Genomic DNA, 19268 nt, shown 5'->3' with positions numbered 1-19268 from the left:
TCTGTCTTACAAGTTATATGCTTCAATTCCTTATACTAAATTCTTCTCTCTCTCTCTCTCTTTTTACGTATGTGCAGTGTGTGTGTGTGTGTGTGTGTGTGTATAAACAAGAAATGAAGGTGAATGCATAGTTGTAATCTGCCTAGATAAGTGTTGAAGTTGTGCCCAAATGCACACACATAGCCTACTTGAAAAGACCTTTTTTTTTACATCCAGACATTTAAATGGTTCTCTGCGAAAACACTGGCTAATGAAATAAAAGGTAATGAACAAATAAATGAACTAATAAAAGCTAATGAACAAAGGTAATGAGATAGAGTCGTCAATGACCACATATGGCAAAGGAGAGAGTCTCTCAAAAATAATTTTTAAAAGTCCCTAAAAATACAAACAACAATAAACTCAAGAAAGGGAGGAGAATCTCATTTCCAGAGTTGCCTCTTTATAACATTCCAAATATAGTTTTCAACACAAATTTCAAAGCATGAGAAGAGATAAGAACCTATGTACTGTCAGCTGAAAAAAATTGCACAAGCTAACAGTTGAGAAATATGTTTTATTCAGCAGCAGATATAATGAGGACTTAAGCCTGGGAGACAACCTCTCAGCAATCAGGGACTACTCCAGCAAGGTAAGGAAGGAGCCAGGATATATAGGAGCTTCTGCCAAAAAACACTAGGTAGTTGTAAGGAAAATCTAGACATCTCAAGTTAATGAGTTAGGCACTTTTCTATGTATGGGAAGATGCAAGAGTTGAGGCTCATTGAAATCATTCCTTTGATGTGCACCTTAACTGTCTAGGGGCAGTATCCTGTTTTCTCCATCCTGAATTCCCTCAGGGTACACCGTTAGGGTGGGGTTCATCTGCAGTGGCTGATGGCTTGATGGCTGCAACACCCTTTGTTTACTGATATGGCAAGTGACATTCTTTGTCCACAGTACCATTTACAAAATAAATAATTAGTGGAAACAGTCCCTGAGGAAGAACAGATATTGGAATTACTAGAAAAGGCATTTAAATACCTGCTTTAAATATGCTCAAAAAGATAAAGGAAACTATAAATAAAGAATTAAAGGAAATCAGAAGAACAATGTCTCACAAAATAGAAAATTATAATAAATAGATTGAAACTGTGAAAAGGAACCAATAAAATTCTGGAGCTGGAATGTCAGATAACAAATGAAAAATTCACTACATCACAGAAATTAACTAAAATAGATTGTAGGCCTAAATGTAAAATGTAAAACTGTAAAAATCATAGAAGATAATGTAAGAAAAAAAGTCTAGAAGACTTTTGATATGGTGGTGACTTTTTACATACAACAGCAAAGGCACAATCCATTAAAAAAATTGATAAGTTGGACCTAATTAAAATGTAAAACATCTTCTCTGCAATAGACACTATCAGGAGAATGATAACACAAACCGTGGACTGAGAGAATATATTTACAAAAGCATATCTGATAAAGGACTGTTATCCAAAATATACAAACACTTAAAACCCAACAATAAAAACCCAAAAACCTCAATCAAAAAAAAGGGCCAAAGACCTTCACAGACATCTCACCTCAGAAGATATGCAGATGGAAAATAAAGGTAGGAAGAGATGCTCCACATCATATGTTATCAGAAAAATTCCAATTAAAACAATGAAATACCACTACACACCTATTAGAATGGACAAAATCTGGAATACTGACAAGAACAAGTGCTGGTGAGAATCTACAGCAATGGGACCTCTCATTCATTGCTGGTGGAAATACAAATGGTATAGCCAACTTTTGAAGACAGTTTGGCAATCTCTTATGAAACTAAACACACTCTAACATATTATCCAGGAATCACACCCCTTGGTATTTACCCAAAGAATTTAAAAACTTATGTCCACAAAAAAATCATGCACATGTATGTTCATAGCAGCTTTATTCATGTTTGCCAAAATTTGGAGGCAGCCTTCAAGTTCAACCTTCAGTAGGTATAATGGAAACATAAACTGTGGTACATCAGACAATGGAATATTATTCAGTGCTTAAAAGAAATGAACTGTCAAGCCATGAGAAGACAATGAGGAACCTTAAATGCATATTACTAAGTGAAAGAAACCTACCTGAAAAAGCTACACACCTGTAAGATTCCAGCTTCATGATATTTTGGAAAAGGCAAAACTATGGAGACAATAAGAAGATCAGTGGTTGCTAGGGTTTCAGGTGGGGCGGCATGAATAGGTGGAGCACAGAGGAATTTTAGGGAAGTGAAAACACTCTATGTGGTTCTATAATGATGGATACATGTCATTTATACATTCTTCCAAACCCATAGAATGCACAGTACCGAGTGAGCCCTCATATAAACTATGGACTTTGGGTGCTTATGATGGATGTGACAATGCGAGTTCACCAACAGTAACAGATGTACCACTCTGGTGAGGGATGTTGATAATGAGGGAAGCTATGCATATGTAGAGGCAGAGACTAATTGGGAAATTTCTGTACCTTTCTCTTAATTTTGCTGTGAAACCAAAATTGCTCTTAAAAATAAATAAACATGCACACCACACACACACACACAGGAACATATAACAGGAGCCACATAGGTAATTTTAAACGTTCTTGTGGCCACATTAAGAAAAGTAAAAAGAGGTGAAAGAATTATTTTTAAAAATTCAGTAGAGCTTTTCAACAGCAGATTTAAAATCACAGAAGAATCAGTAAATTTGAAGGCCAGGCACTTGAGATCATCCATTCTATCAGAAGGAGAAAATAATGAAGCAAAATGAAAAGAGGCCAAGAGAACTATGGTGCACCATCTTTAGCGCCAATGCATGCATTACAGAAATCCCAGAAGGAGGAGAGAGAGAAAGTGGCAGAAAGAATATTTGAAGAAATAATGGAAAGAGCTGTATAGGAGCTGTATTTTGTACACTATTGAAGCTAAGTAAGTATTAATTAATTTGTCCTAGCAAATTGACCCTCAGCCCTGGTACCATCCAGACCTGCTGTCTACCTGAACAGCTTCCCCAAGAGCAGAAAGAGAGAAGAGTCATCAAGGGAGAATTAGACAAATCAAAGTCCTCTGAGAAACTGATAAAACAACTGTTGATAAATAGAATATCAAAAGGAATATAGTAGATCTGAAAAAACAGTCAACTAAAACACGATCTAATTGACATATGTAGAACACTCCAGTCAATAACAGGCAGAATACATTTTTTTCAAGTTCCTGCAGAACATTCACAAACATAGACCTTTATCCTGGACCATGAAACAAACCTTAAAAAGTTGAAAAAAAAATGATATCATTCATACAGAGTGTGTTCTCTGACCATAATGGAACAAAATGGGAAATCAATAATGGGAAGACAAGAGGAAAAATCTCAGAACACATTGAAATGAAACAACATATTTATAAATAGTCCATGGATCAAGAAGGAGATCACAAAGGAAATAAAATATACATGGAACAGAATAAAAATGAAGTCGCTGGAACAGTGATGACAGGGAAATTTATAGCACTAAATGCTTATACTAGAAAAGAGAAAAGGTCTCAAGTAAACGTTTCTATCCCAAGAAACTAGGAAAAAAGAGAAAAATAAACCAAAAGAAATCACAAGAAAGGAAATAATAAACACCAGAATGGAAATCAAATTGAGAATAGGAAAACAACAGAGACTATCAAAGAAATTGTTATTTTTTCAAAACTGTTACTGAAATTGACAACCCTTTAGCAAGACTGACAAAAATACCAGAGAGATGACACAAATCACCAGTGCCAGGAGTTAAACAGAGGATATGGTTCCAGAGTCTGCAGCTATCACAAAGTATAATATGGGAATACTATGAATACGCTCATAAACTCAACAATTTAGAAGAAAGGGACCAATTCCTCGAAAACCAAAAAGTATCAAAACTCAAATAAGATTAAATAGACATCTGAATAGCACTAAAACTATTCAAGAACTTGAATTTTTAATTTAAAAAAAACAATTTCTGGGCCCAGATGATTTAAATAGAAAATTATATGAATCAGTTAAAGAAGTCACACCAATGCACACAACCTCTGTCAAAAATTAAAAGGAGGAAAATCTTCCCAACTCATTTGATGAGCCAATATTAACCTGACACCAAAACCAGACAAAGACAATACCAAAAGAGCCATTATGTATCAAATCCGTCATGAATATAAGCACAAAAATTGTTAACAAAATATTAGCAAGCCAAATCTAACACTGTATAAAAAAAATTATACATCATGGCCAAGTGAGAGTTTTTCCAGGTTTGCAATGTTGTTTCAACATTCAAAAACTCAATTAATGTAGTCCACAAAGGCTAAAGAACAAAAATAATATGATTACATCCAGGAATAGAGAAGATTATTGACAAAATCCAACACCAATTCATGATAACAAATTTTCAGAACATTAGGGATAGTGATGAATTACCTAAGCTTGATAAAGAATGTCGACAAAAACCCTACAGCTAACTTCAAACTTAACAGTGAGAGACTGAATGGTTACCACTAAGTTTGGGAACAAGGAAAGGATGAACAACCTCTCCAGTCTTATTCATAAAAAGGAAGTTCTAGCCCCTAAAATAAGTAAGGTAAGAAAAAGAAATGAAAAACATATACATGGGAAATGAAGAAATAAAACTGCCCATATCTGCACATGACATTGTCTACATAGAAAATAGCAAGAAAACTACAAAAAAGAACCTAAACAAAAAAACACTCCCAAGCACCCACAAACCCCCAAAACAAAAAGCAAAAACAAAAATTGAGTTAAATCAGGTCTGTGGATACAAAATCAGCACTCAAAAGTCAATTGTGGCTTGGAGCCTAGGCCTGCACTTCCTGGTCAAGAGCCCTCAGAACCCTCAGAACTTGGGCAGGATTGTAACTGGTCCCAGTGGCCCTGCTCCCTGTCCCACACCTTTACCTCTGCTCCAGGGCACTGCACAGGGTGGGCAGGACAGAGACAAGAGGGTGTGAGGGGTTCCTGCCCCTCCCTGGGGCAGTCACCTGGGGTCCAGGGCTGCTGGTGCTGGGGCGGTGACCTCATGACACATCTGGTCAGGCCCCCAGCGCCTGAGAAGCCCAGCACCAGCCAGAGCAGCTATGTCTGGGGTGGTGTCCAGAGGTGGCTGCAGGGCCATTCCACTGCATTCAGGGGGATGCAACCAGGTGGAGATGGCCTGCTGGGAAAAGTATAGCTAAGAGGAAATGCACTGCCTTCCTCCACACTTGTGCAAGTGACTCGGAACTTATTCTCCGGGCATTGTGGTGTAGCAAAATGAAATGCAAGGAATCAAAAGTAAGGTAATTGAAGGCAGTAAAGTTGAAATAAAACATAAACATCATCAGAAAGACCCACTGGAGAAAGCAAAGGATGGAAAATAAAATAAAGCAGTGTTTTATCATATGTATTTCAGCAGGCCTTTTGAAATTTAGAAAACATGACTACTTTTTCTTTAGAGAACTGCTCTTTTCACTGCCACTTCAATCAAACCAACCAGCCCCTAGATGTCAGCTGTTTGCTATTCTTGTTTATACTTGGGAACATATTATTAAATATCTTCCAGCTAGGAATGAGAAGAAAAAAAAATAACAGAATTTTACAGTTTTTTGTTTGTTTGTTTTATTTTCTTTTTTCTTGCATCTCACTAGCATTCATCTTTTATTTTTGGTAAACATTTCCATGCTATCCTACTTCATGGAGTCTTATACATTTAGGCATTAGGTTTACTAAATACCATATCTGCCTATTTAGTCAAATTATTTCCTTTACTTATGGCTTTTTCTATTATACAGTTTTCCTGAGAGTTTGTACAAATTATTACCTGAATCTCTCCAAAACTGCCAAGCTTCCATTTAATCGTCAAAAAATGATTTTATTTCTTCACAGTAATTTGAATTTATATTTCAGTCCTTGCTTATCTTTTGGGAGATGCAGCTATCTACCAAAGCATGAAGGCACAAAATGTTGATTCTTTTCAATGTCCTTTCTACTTCAGTGCTCAGTTACTGTCTGTCACTTTTCATGGTGATGATTTTATCTGTGGCTTTTACAACCTCTTGGTCAGAAGTCATTACCTTGGTACAGGCTATTAGGATAACTTCCTATATGAATGAGACTATCCTATATTTTCCCTTTCATTCTGCTAGTTACAGTGTGACCTCTAAACAAGTATTCCTGACCAAGCTAGTATCTGTTTTCTTGGTACCCGGTTGCCATTTGCACTACTTCAAGTAACCATCCTTTTGCATAAAGTACACATTCCAGCCTACACTGAGATGAATATTCCCTGGTTGTATTTTCTCAATAGTTTTCTCAATGCTGCATTTTATTGGTTTGATTGCCACAAGCTTAATTTGGGAGATACTGAATTACCTGTAGATCCACTTATCAACTGGAAATACTGCTTCATTCCACTTACAATTCATAATATTGAGTAAACTGAAAAGCCTACACTAAAATAATTTATTAGATGCTGTTCATATTTCAATAAAGCTGGGAAAAATTAATTTGTTAATATGTTGTCATGTTAAAAGTAATCAAAACTTACAACTACAGTAAGAATCATACTTTTACAAACAGGAAAGAATGACGACTGAGACATGTGAAAAAATGGAACTGAAGCTTCCTATCCCCTAATTTTCAAAACTTTTCAGAATTTACCATGAGGGGCTATGATATTATTTATTAAATAGTGATTTTAAAAGCAAAAAAAAATAATTCCAGTGTTTATACCTGCTCAGTAACACTTTATATTACAAATATTAGTTTGTTATTAACACTAAAGTGAAAAGAATTAAACTTTTGGCCATGTTGATATTTCTGTTACCAAAAACACTGCTGCTTGCAAACTGTTCTGTAAATCTGAGATTCACTGCCATCTTTATTTATTTATTACTATATTTTTTACATCTTTATTGGAGTATAATTGCTTTGCAATGGTCAGTTAGTTTCTGCTTTATAACAAAGTGAATCAGTTATACATATACATATGTTCCCATATCTCTTCCCTCTTGCAGCTCCCTCCCTCCCACCCTCCTTATCCCACCTCTCCAGGTGGTCACAAAGCACTGAGCTGATCTCCCTGTGCTATGTGGCTGCTTCCAACTAGCTATCTACCTTACATTTGGTAGTGTATATATGTCCATGCCTCTCTCTCGCTTTGTCACAGCTTACACTTCTCCCACCCCATATCCTCAAGTCCATTCTCTAGTAGGTCTGTGTCTATTCCTGTCTTAACCCTAGGTTCTTCATGACATCTTTTATTCTTAAATTCCATATATATGTGTTAGCATACGGTATTTATCTTTCTCTTTCTGACTTACTTCACTCTGTATGACAGACTCTAGGTCCATCCACCTCATTACAAATACTTCAATTACATTTCCTTTTATGGCTGAGTAATATTCCATTGTATATACGTGCCACATCTTCTTTACCCATTCATCTGATGATGGACACTTAGGTTGTTTCCATCTTCGGGCTATTGTAAATAGAGCTGCAATGAACATTTTGGTACATGACTCTTTTTGAATTATGGTTTTCTCAGGGTATATGCCCAGTAGTGGGATTGCTGGATCATATGGTAGTTCTGTTTGCAGTTTTTTAAGGAACCTCCATACTGTTCTGCATAGTGGCTGTACCAATTCACATTCCCACCAGCAGTGCAAGAGTGTTCCCTTTTCTCCAACCGTTCTCCACCATTTATTGTTTCTAGATTTTTTGATGATGGCCATTCTGACTGGTGTGAAATGATATCTCACTGTAGTTTTGATTTGCATTTCTCTAATGATTAATGATGTTGAGCATCCTTTCATGTGTTTGTTGGCAGTCTGTATATCTTCTTTGGAGAAATGTCTATTTAGGTCTTCTGCCCATTTTTGGATTGGGTTGTTCAATTTTTTGTTATTGAGCTGCATGAGCTGCTTATAAATTTTGGAGATAAATCCTTTGTCAGTTGCTTTATTTGCAAATATTTTCTCCCATTCTGAGAGTTGTCTTTTGGTCTTGTTTACGGTTTCCTTTGCTGTGCAAAAGCTTTGAAGGTTCATTAGGACCCATTTGTTTATTTTTGTTTTTATTCCCATTTCTCTAGGAGGTGGGTCAAAAAGGATCTTGCTGTGATTTATGCCATAGACTGTTCTGCCTATGTTTTTCTCTAAGAGTTTGATAGTTTCTGGCCTTACATTTAGGTCTTTAATCCATTTTGAGCTTAGTTTTGTGTATGGTGTTAGGGAGTGACCTAATCTCGTACTTTTACATGTACCTGTCCAGTTTTCCCAGCACCACTTATTGAAGAGGCTTTCCTTTCTCCACTGTACATTCCTGCCTCCTTTATCAAAGATACGGTGACCATATTTGTGTGGGTTTATCTCTGGGCTTTCTATCTTGTTCCATTGATCTATCTTTCTGTTTTTGTGCCAGTACCATACTGTCTTGATTACTGTAGCTTTGTAATATAGTCTGAAGTCAGGGAGCCTGATTCCTCCAGCTCCATTTTTTGTTCTCAAGATTGCTTTGGCTATTTGGGGTCTTTTGTGTTTCCATACAAATTGTGAAATTTTTTGTTCTAGTTCTGTGAAAAATGCCAGTGGTAGTTTGATAGGGATTGCATTGAATCTGTAGATTCCTTTCGGTAGTAGAATCATTTTCACAATGTTGATTCTTCCAATCCAAGAACATGGTATATCTCTCCATCTATTTGTATCATCTTTAATTTCTTTCATCAGTGTCATAATTTTCTGCATACAGGTCTCTTGTCTCCTTAGGTAGGTTTATTCCTCGATATTTTATTGTTTTTGTTGCAGTGGTAAATGAGAGTGTTTTCTTGATTTCACTTTCATATTTTCACTGCCATCTTTAAAATATGACCTTAGATAAACATTTTATCAATGTTGAAATATAATTGCATTTCTATATGCTAAAAATGATTAAAGAAAACCAAAATTAAACCCATATTACCATTTGAAATCACTCTAAAAAAAAGAAACAGTTACCTATACAGTTGAAAAAACATATTCAGGATCCACATGATGACAATCATAACATATTGACAAATGACACCAAAGAACACCTAAACAGAGAGACCTACCGGGTTCATGGATTGGAAGGTAATACTAGAAAAGAGGTCAAGGCTCTCCAAGGTTTAATGTGATTCCTATCAAAATCCCAAGAAGGATGTTTTGTAGATATAGATGGATCTATTCTAAAATTTATATGGAAATTCAGAGGCCCAAGGACAGCTAAAATAATCTTGATTAACAGTAAAGTAGGTGGAGGCTTCCAGGAAGGTGGTAGAAGAGTAAGATACAGAGATCACCTTCCTCCCCACAGATACATCAGAAATACATCTACTCATGGAACAATTCCTACAGAGCACCTACTGAATGCTGGAAGAAGACCTCACACCTCCGAAAAGGCAGGAGACTCCCCACGTACCTGGGTAGGGCAAAAGAAAGGGGAATAAACAGCAACAAAAGGATGGAGACGGGACCTGCACCAGTGGGAGGCAACTGTGAAGGAGGAAAGGTTTCCACACACTAGGAAGCCCCTTCGTGGGCGGAGACTGTGGGTGGCGGAGAGGGAGAGCTTCGGAGCCAAGGAGGAGAGCACAGCAACAGGGGTGAGAGGGCAAAGCGGAGAGATTCCCTCACAGAGGATCGGTGCCGACCGGCACTCACCAGCCCGGAGAGGCTGTCTGCTCAAAAGCCAGGGCGGGCGGGGCTGGGAGCTGAGGCTCGGGCTTCGGTCGGATCACAGGGAGAGGACTGGTGTTGGCGGTGTGAACACAGCCTGCAGGGGGTTAGTGCACCATGGCTAGCCGGGAGGGAGTCCGGGGAAAAGTCTGGACCTGCTGAAGAGGCAAGAGACTTTTTCTTCCCTGTTTCCTGGTGCACCAGGAGAGGGGATTAAGAGCGCTGCTTAAAGGAGCTCCAGAGAAGGGCGCCAGCTGCGGCTAAAAGCACGAACCCCAGAGACGGGCATAAGATGCTAAGGCTGTTGCTGCCACCACCAAGAATCCTGTGCATGAACACAGGTAACTATCCACACTCCCCTTCCTGGGAGCCTGTGCAGCCCGCGACTGCCAGGGTACCGGGATCCAGGGACAACTTCTCCGGGAGAACGCATGGCGCAGCTCAGGCTGCTGCAACATCACGCTGGTCTCTGCTGCCACAGGCTCGCCCCGCACACCGTGCCCCTCCCTCCCCGGGGCCTAAGAGAGCCAGAGTCCCGGAAGCAGCTGCTCCTTTAACCAGGTCCTGTCTGAGCAAAGAACAGACGCCCTCCACCGACCACAGGCAGAGGCGGGGCCAAATTGAAAGCTGAGCCCCGGGAGCTGTGAGAACAAAGAAGAGAAAGGGAAATCTCTCCCAACAGCCTCAGAAGCACTGAATTAAAGCTCCACAATCAACTTGATGTATCCTGCATCTGTGGAATACCTGAATAGACAACGAATCATACCAAATTGAGGAGGTGGACTTTGAGAGGAAGATTTATGATTTTTTCCCATTTTCCTCTTTTTGTGAGTGTGTATGTGTATGCTTCTGTGTGAGATTTTGTCTGTATAGCTTTGCTTCCATCATTTGTCCGAGGGTTATATCCGTCCGTTTTTTGTGTTTTTGTTTTTGTTTCTTAATTTTTTCTTCTTAAAAATTTTTTTATTTTAATAACCTTATTTTATCTTACTTTCTTAAATTTTCCTTTATCTTCTTTCTTTCTTACTTTTTTTGCTCCTTCCTTCCTTCCTTCCTCCCTCCCTCCCTCTCTCCCTCCCTCCCTCCTTTCTTTCTTTCTTTCTACTTCTACTAATTATTTCTTTCCACTTTTTCTCACTTTTATTCTGAGCCGTGTGGAAGAAAAGCTCTTTCAGCAGAAAAGAAAGACCTTTCAGCAGAAACACGGCAAGCCAGAAGGGACCGGCAGGGCATATTTAAAGTGATGAAGGACAAAAATCTGCAACCAAGATGACTCTACCAAGCAAGGATCTCATTCAGATTTGATGGAGAAATTAAAACCTTTACAGACAAGCAAAAGCTGACAGAGTTCAGCACCACTAAACCAGCTTTACAACAAATGCTAAAGGAACTTCCCTAGACAAGAAACACAAGAGAAGGAAAAGACCAAACATAATGAACCCAAAACAATTAAGAATATGGGAATAGGAACCTACATAATGTTAATTACCGTAAATGTAAATGGATTAAATGTTCCCACCAAAATACACAGATTGGCTAAATGGATACAAAAACAAGACACAAATATATGCTGCCTACAAGAGACCCAATTCTGACCTAGAGACACATAAAGACTGAAAGTAAGGGGATGGAAAAGTATATTCCATGCAAATGGAAACCAAAACAAAGCTGGAGTAGCAATTCTCATATCAGAAAAAATACTTTAAAATAAAGACTATTAGAAGAGACAAAGAAGGACACTACATAATGATGAAGAGATCAATCCAAGAAGAAGATATAACAATTGTAAATATTAATGCACCCAACATAGGAGCACCTCAATACATAAGGCAAATACTAACAGCCATAAAAGGGGCAATCGACAGTAACATATTCATAGTAGAGGACTTTAACACCCCGCTTTCACCAATGGACAGATCATCCAAAATGAAACTAAATAAGGAAACACAAGCTTTAAATGATACATTAAACAAGATGGACTTAATTGATATTTATAGGACACTCCATTCAAAAACAACAGAATACATTTTTCTCAAGTGCTCATGGAACATTCTCCAGGATAGATCATATCTTCGGTCACAAATCAAGCCTTGGTCAATTTAAGAAGATTGAAACTGTATCAAGTACCCTTTCCAAACACAACGCCATGAGACTAGATATCAATTACAGGAAAAGATCTGTAAAAAATACAAACACATGGAGGCTAAACAATACACTACTTAATAATGAAGTGATCACTGAAGAAATCAAAGAGGAAATTTAAAAATACCTAGAAACAAATGACAATGGAAACACAACGACCCAAAACCTATGGGATGCAGCAAAAGCAGTTCTAAGAGGGAAGTTTATAGCAATACAAGCCCACCTTAAGAAGCAGGAAACATCTCGAATAAACAACCTAACCTTGCACCTAAAGCAATTAGAGAAAGAAGAACAAAAAAAACTCAAAGTTAGCAGAGGGAAAGAAATCATAAAAATCAGATCAGACATAAATGAAAAAGAAATGAAGGAAATGATAGCAAAGATCAATAAAACTAAAAGCTGGTTCTTTGAGAAGATAAACAAAATAGATAAACCATTAGCCAGACTCATCAAGAAAAAAAGGGAGAAGACTCAAATCAATAGAATCAGAAATGAAAAAGGAGAAGTAACAACTGACACTGCAGAAATACAAAAGATCATGAGGGATTACTACAAGCAACTCTATGCCAATAAAATGGACAATCTGGAAGAAATGGACAAATTCTTAGAAATGCACAAACTACCAAGACTGAATCAGGAAGAAATAGAAAATATGAACAGACCAATCACAAACACTGAAATTGAAACTGTGATTAAAAATCTTCCAACAAACAAAAGCCCAGGACCAGATGGCTTCACAGGCGAATTCTATCAAACATTTAGAGAAGAGCTAACACCTATCCTTCTCAAACTCTTCCAAAATATAGCAGAGGGAGGAACACTCCCAAACTCATTCTACGAGGCCACCATCACCTTGATACCAAAACCAGACAAGGATGTCACAAAGAAAGAAAACTACAGGCCAATATCACTGATGAACATAGATGCAAAAATCCTCAACAAAATACTAGCAAACAGAATCCAACAGCACATTAAAAGGATCATACACCATGATCAAGTGGGGTTTATTCCAGGAATGCAAGGATTCTTCAATATACGCAAATCTATCAATGTGATTAACCATATTAACAAATTGAAGGAGAAAAACCATATGATCATCTCAATAGATGCAGAGAAAGCTTTTGACAAAATTCAACACCCATTTATGATAAAAACCCTGCAGAAAGTAGGTGTAGAGGGAACTTTCCTCAATATAATAAAGGCCGTATATGACAAGCCCACAGCCAACATCATCCTCAATGGCGAAAAACTGAAAGCATTTCCACTAAGGTCAGGAACAAGACAAGGTTGCCCACTCTCACCACTCTTATTCAACATAGTTTTGGAAGTTTTAGCCACAGCAATCAGAGAAGAAAAGGAAATAAAAGGAATCCAAATCGGAAAAGAAGAAGTAAAGCTGTCACTGTTTGCAGATGACATGATACTATACATAGAGAATCCTAAAGATGCTACCAGAAAACTACTAGAGCTAATCAATGAATTTGGTAAAGTAGCAGGATACAAAATTAATGCACAGAAATCTCTGGCATTCCTATATACTAATGATGAAAAATCTGAAAGTGAAATCAAGAAAACACTCCCATTTACCATTGCAACAAAAAGAATAAAATATCTAGGAATAAACCTACCTAAGGAGACAAAAGACCTGTATGCAGAAAATTATAAGACACTGATGAAAGAAATTAAAGATGATACAAACAGATGGAGAGATATACCATGTTCTTGGATTGGAAGAATCAACATTGTGAAAATGACTCTACTTCCCAAAGCAATCTATAGATTCAATGCAATCCCTATCAAACTACCACTGGCATTTTTCACAGAACTAGAACAAAAAATTTCACAATTTGTATGGAAACACAAAAGACCCCGAATAGCAAAAGCAATCTTGAGAACAAAAAATGGATCTAGAGGAATCAGGATCCCTGACTTCAGATGATACTACAAAGCTACAGTAATCAAGACAGTATGGTACTGGCACAAAAACAGAAAGATAGATCAATGGAATAGGATAGAAAGCCCAGAGATAAACCCACGCATATATGGACATCTTATCTTTGATAAAGGTGGCAGGAACGTACAGTGGAGAAAGGACAGCCTCTTCAATAATTGGTGCTGGGAAAACTGGACAGGTACATGTAAAAGTATGAGATTAGATCACTCCCTAACACCATACACAAAAATAATCTCAAAGTGGATGAAAGACCTAAATGTAAGGCCAGAAACTATCAAACTCTTAGAGGAAAACATAGGCAGAACACTCTATGACATAAATCACAGCAAGATCCTTCTTGACCCATCTCCTACAGTAATGGAGATAAAAACAAAAATAAACAAATGGGTCCGAAAGAAACCTCAAAGCTTTTTCACAGCAAAGGAAACCAAAAAGAAGACCAAAAGACAACCCTCAGAATGGGAGAAAATATTTGCAAATGAATCAACTGACAAAGGATTAATCTCTAAAATTTACAGGCAGCTCATGCAGCTCAATAACAAAAAAATAAACAACCCAATCCAAAAATGGGCAGAAGACCTAAATAGACATTTCTCCAAAGAAGATATACAGACTGCCAACAAACACATGAAAGAATGCTCAACATCATTAATCATTAGAGAAATGCAAATCAAAACTACAATGAGATATCATCTCACACCAGTCAGAATGGCCATCATCAAAAAATCTAGAAACAATAAATGCTGGAGAGGGTGTGGAGAAAAGGGAACACTCTTGCACTGCTGGTGGGAATGTGAATTGGTTCAGCCACTATGGAGAACAGTATGAAGGTTCCTCAAAAAACTACAAATAGAACTACCATATGACCCAGCAATCCCACTACTAGACATATACCCTGAGGAAACCAAAATCCAAAAAGAGTCATGTACCAAAACGTTCATTGCAGCTCTATTTACAATAGCCCGGAGATGGAAACAACCTAAGTGCCCATCGCTGGATGAATGGATAAAGAAGATGTGGCACATATATACAATGGAATATTACTCAGCCATAAAAAGAAATGAAATTGAGCTATTTGCAGAGACGTGGATAGACATAGAGTCTGTCATACAGAGTGAAGTAAGTCAGAAAGAGAAGGACAAATACCGTATGCTAACATATATATATGGAATTTAAGAAAAAAAAATGTTATGAAGAACCTAGGGGTAAAACAGGAATAAAGACACAGACCTACTGGATAACAGACTTGAGGATATGGGGAGGGGGAAGGGTGAGCTGTGATAGGGCGAGAGAGAGACATGGACATATATATACTAACAAACGTAAGGTAGACAGCTAGTGGGAAGCAGCCGCATGGCACAGGGATACCGGCTCGGTTCTTTGTGGATGCCTGGATGGGTGGGATAGGGAGGGTGGGAGGGAGGGAGACAAAGAGGGAAGAGATATGGGAACATATGTATATGTATAACTGATTCACTCTGTTATGAAGCAGAAACTAACACAACATTGTAAAGCAATTATACCCCAATAAAGATGTTAAAAAAAAATAAAACACATTTAATCAGAAGTTATTAAACATTTTCAAGAAAGTGATTCCAAAAAAAAAAAAAAAACCCATGAGACACCGCAAAGCAGTATTAAGAGGGAACTTTATAACAATACAAGCCCACCCTAAGAAACAGGAAACATCTCGAATAAACAACCTAACCTTGCACCTAAAGCAATTAGAGAAAGAAGAACAAAAAAAAACCCCAATCTTAGCAGAAGGAAAGAAATCATAAAAATCAGATCATAAATAAATGACAAAGAAATGAAGGAAATGATAGCAAAGATCAATAAAACTAAAAGTTGGTTCTTTGAGAAGATAAACAAAATCGATAAACCATTAGCCAGTCCCATTAGGAAAAAAAGGGAGAAGACTCAAATCAGTAGAATTAGAAATGAAAAAGGAGAAGTAACAACTGACACTGCAGAAATACAAAAGATCATGAGAGATTACCCCAAGCAACTCTATGCCAATAAAATGGACAACCTGGAAGAAAGGGAAAAATTCTTAGAAATGCACAACCTGCCAAGACAGAATCAGGAAGAAATAGAAAACATGAAGAGACCAATCACAAGCACTGAAATTGAAACTATGATTAAAAATCTTCCAACAAACAAAAGCCCAGGACCAGATGGCTTCACAGGCAAATTCTGTCAAACATTAAGGGAAGAGCTAACACATATCCTTCTCAAACTCTTCCAAAATATAGCAGAGGGAGGAAACCCCAAATTCATTCTACAAGGCCACCATCACCTTGATACCAAAGCCAGACAAGGATGTCACAAAGAAAGAAAAGTACAGGCCAATATCACTGATGAACATAGATGCAAAAATCCTCAACAAAATACTAGCAAACAGAATCCAACAGCACATTAAAAGGATCATACACCATGATCAAGTGGGGTTTATTCCAGGAATGCAAGGATTCTTTAATATACACAAATCAATCAACGTGATACACCATATTAACAAATTGAAGGAGAAAAGCCATATGATCATCTCAATAGATGCAGAGAAAGCTTTTGACAAAATTCAACACCAATTTATGATAAAAACCCTGCAGAAAGTAGGCATAGAGGGAACTTCTCTCAACATAATAAAGGCCATATATGACAAACCAACACCTAGCATCATCCTCAATGGTGAAAAAATGAAAGAATTTCCACTAAGATCAGGAACAAGACAAGGTTGCCCACTCTCACCACTGTTATTCAACATAGTTTGGAAGTTTTCACCACAGCAATCAGAGAAGAAAAGGAAATGAAAGGAATCCAAATCGGAAAAGAAGAATTAAAGCTGTCACTGTTTGCAGATGACATGATATTATACATAGAGAATCCTAAAGATGCTACCAGAAAAGTACTAGAGCTAATCAATGAATTTGGTAAAGTAGCACGATACAGAATTAATGAACAGAAATACCTGGCATTCCTATACACTAATGAGGAAAAATCTGACAGTGAAATCAAGAAAACACTCCCATTTACCACTGCAACAAAAAGAATAAAATATGTAGGTATAAACCTACCTAAGGGACAAAAGACCTGTATGCAGAAAATTATAAGACACTGATGAAAGAAATTAAAGATGATACAAATAGATGGAGAGATATACCATGTTCTTGGATTGGAAGAATCAACATTGTGAAAATGACTCTACTACCCAAAGCAATCTATAGATTCAATGCAATCCCTATCAAACTACCACTGGCATTTTTCACAGAACTAGAACAAAAAATTTCACAATTTGTATGGAAACACAAAAGACCCTGAATAGCCAAAACAATCTTGAGAACGAAAAATGGAGCTGGAGGAATCAGGCTCCCTGACTTCCGACGATACTACAAAGTTACAGTATTCAAGACAGTATGGTACTGGCACAAACACAGAAAGATAGATCAGTGGAACAGGGTAGAATGCCCAGAGATAAACCCACACACATATGGTCAACTTATCTTTGATAAAGGAGGCAGGAATGTACAGTGGAGAAAGGACAGCCTCTTCAATAATTGGTGCTGGGAAAACTGGACAGGTACATGTAAAAGTATGAGATTAGATCACTCCCTAACACCATACACAAAAATAAGCTCACAATGGATTAAAGACCTAAATGTAAGGCCAGAAACTATCACACTCTTAGAGGAAAACATAGGCAGAACACTCTATGACATAAATCACAGCAAGATCCATTTTGACCCACTTCCTATAGGAATGGAAATAAAAACAAGAATAAACAAATGGGTCCTAATATACCTTCAAAGCTTTTGCACAGCAAAGGAAACCATAAACAAGACCAAAAGACAACACTCAGAATGGGAGAAAATATTTGCAAATGAAGAAACTGACAAAGGATTAAGTTGCGTAATTTACAAGCAGGCATGCAGCTCAATAACAAAAAAAAAAACAATCCAATCCAAAAATGGGCAGAAGACCTAAATCGACATTTCTGCCAGGAAGGTATACAGACTGTCAACAAACACATGAAAGAATGCTCAACATCATTAATCATTAGAGAAATGCAAATCAAAACTACAATGATATATCATCTCACACCAGTCAGAATGGCCTTCATCAAAAAATCTAGAAACAATAAATGCTGGAGAACGGTTGGAGAAAAGGGGACACTCTTGCACTGCTGTTGGGAATGTGAATTGGTACAGCCACTGTGGAGAACAGTATGGAGGTTCCTTAAAAAACTACAAATAGAACTACTATATGACCCAGCAATCCCACTACTGGACATATACCCTGGGAAAACCATAATTCAAAAAGAGTCATGTACCAAAATGTTCATTCCAGCTCTATTTACCATAGACTGGAGATGGAAACAACCTAAGTGCCCATCATCAGATGAATGGATAAATGACATGTGGCAAATATATATAATGGAATATTACTCAGCCATAAAAAGAAATGAAATTGAGCTATTTGTAATGAGGTGGATAGACCTAGAGTCTGTCATACAGAGTGAAGTAAGTCAGAAAGAGAAAGACAAATACCATATGCTAACACATATGTATGGAATTTAAGAAAAAAATGTCATGAAGAACCTAGGGGTAAAACAGGCATAAAGACACAGACCTACTACAGAATGGACTTGAGGATATGGGAAGGGGGAAGGGTGAGCTGTGCCAAAGCGCGAGAGAGGCATGGACATATATACACTACCAAACGTAAGGTAGATAGCTAGTGGGAAGAAGCCACATAGCACAGGGAGATCAGGTTGGTGCTTTGTGACCGCCTGGAGAGGTGGGATGGGAGGGATGGGAGAGAGGGAGACGCAAGAGAGAAGTGATATGGGAATATATGTATATGTGTAACTGATTCAGTTTGCTCCTATGCAGAAACTAACACACCATTGTAAAGCAATTATACCCCAGTAAAGATGTTAAAAAAAAAAAACAGGAAACATCTCGAATAAACAACCTAACCTTGCACCTAAAACAATTAGAGAAAGAAGAACAAAAAACCCCCAAAGTTAGCAGGGGGAAAGAAATCATAAAAATCAGATCAGAAATAAATGAAAAGGAAATGAAGCAAATGATAACAAAGATCAATAAAACTAAAAGCTGGATCTTTGAGAAGATAAACAAAATTGATAAAGCATTAGCCAGACTCATGAAGAAAAAAGGGAGAAGACTCAAATCAATAGAATTAGAAATGCAAAAGGAGAAGTAACTACTGACACTGCAGAAATACAAAAGATCATGAGACATTACTACAGGCAACCCTATGACAATAAATTGGACAATCTGGAAGAAATGGACAAATTCTTTGAAATGCACAACCTACCAAGACTGAATCAGGAAGAAATAGGAAATATGAACAGAACAATCACAAGCACTGAAATTGAAACTGTGATTAAAAATCATCCAACAAACAAAAGCCCACGACCAGATGGCTTCACACACGAATTCTATC

General features: G+C 37.5%; 1 pseudogene; it reads left to right on the top strand.

Moving 5' to 3' along the window:
- The first annotated feature begins 5451 nt into the window (after positions 1-5451).
- LOC103074801 (probable G-protein coupled receptor 160 pseudogene) lies at positions 5452-6475 on the top strand (annotated as a pseudogene).
- The last annotated feature ends 12793 nt before the right edge of the window (positions 6476-19268 follow it).

Source organism: Lipotes vexillifer, unplaced genomic scaffold (assembly GCF_000442215.2).
Source record: "Lipotes vexillifer unplaced genomic scaffold, Lipotes_vexillifer_v1.1 scaffold706, whole genome shotgun sequence".
Taxonomy (NCBI): domain Eukaryota; kingdom Metazoa; phylum Chordata; class Mammalia; order Artiodactyla; family Lipotidae; genus Lipotes; species Lipotes vexillifer.
The sequence above is the reverse complement of the archived record's forward strand: the minus strand, read 5'-3'. Positions and strand labels throughout refer to the sequence as shown.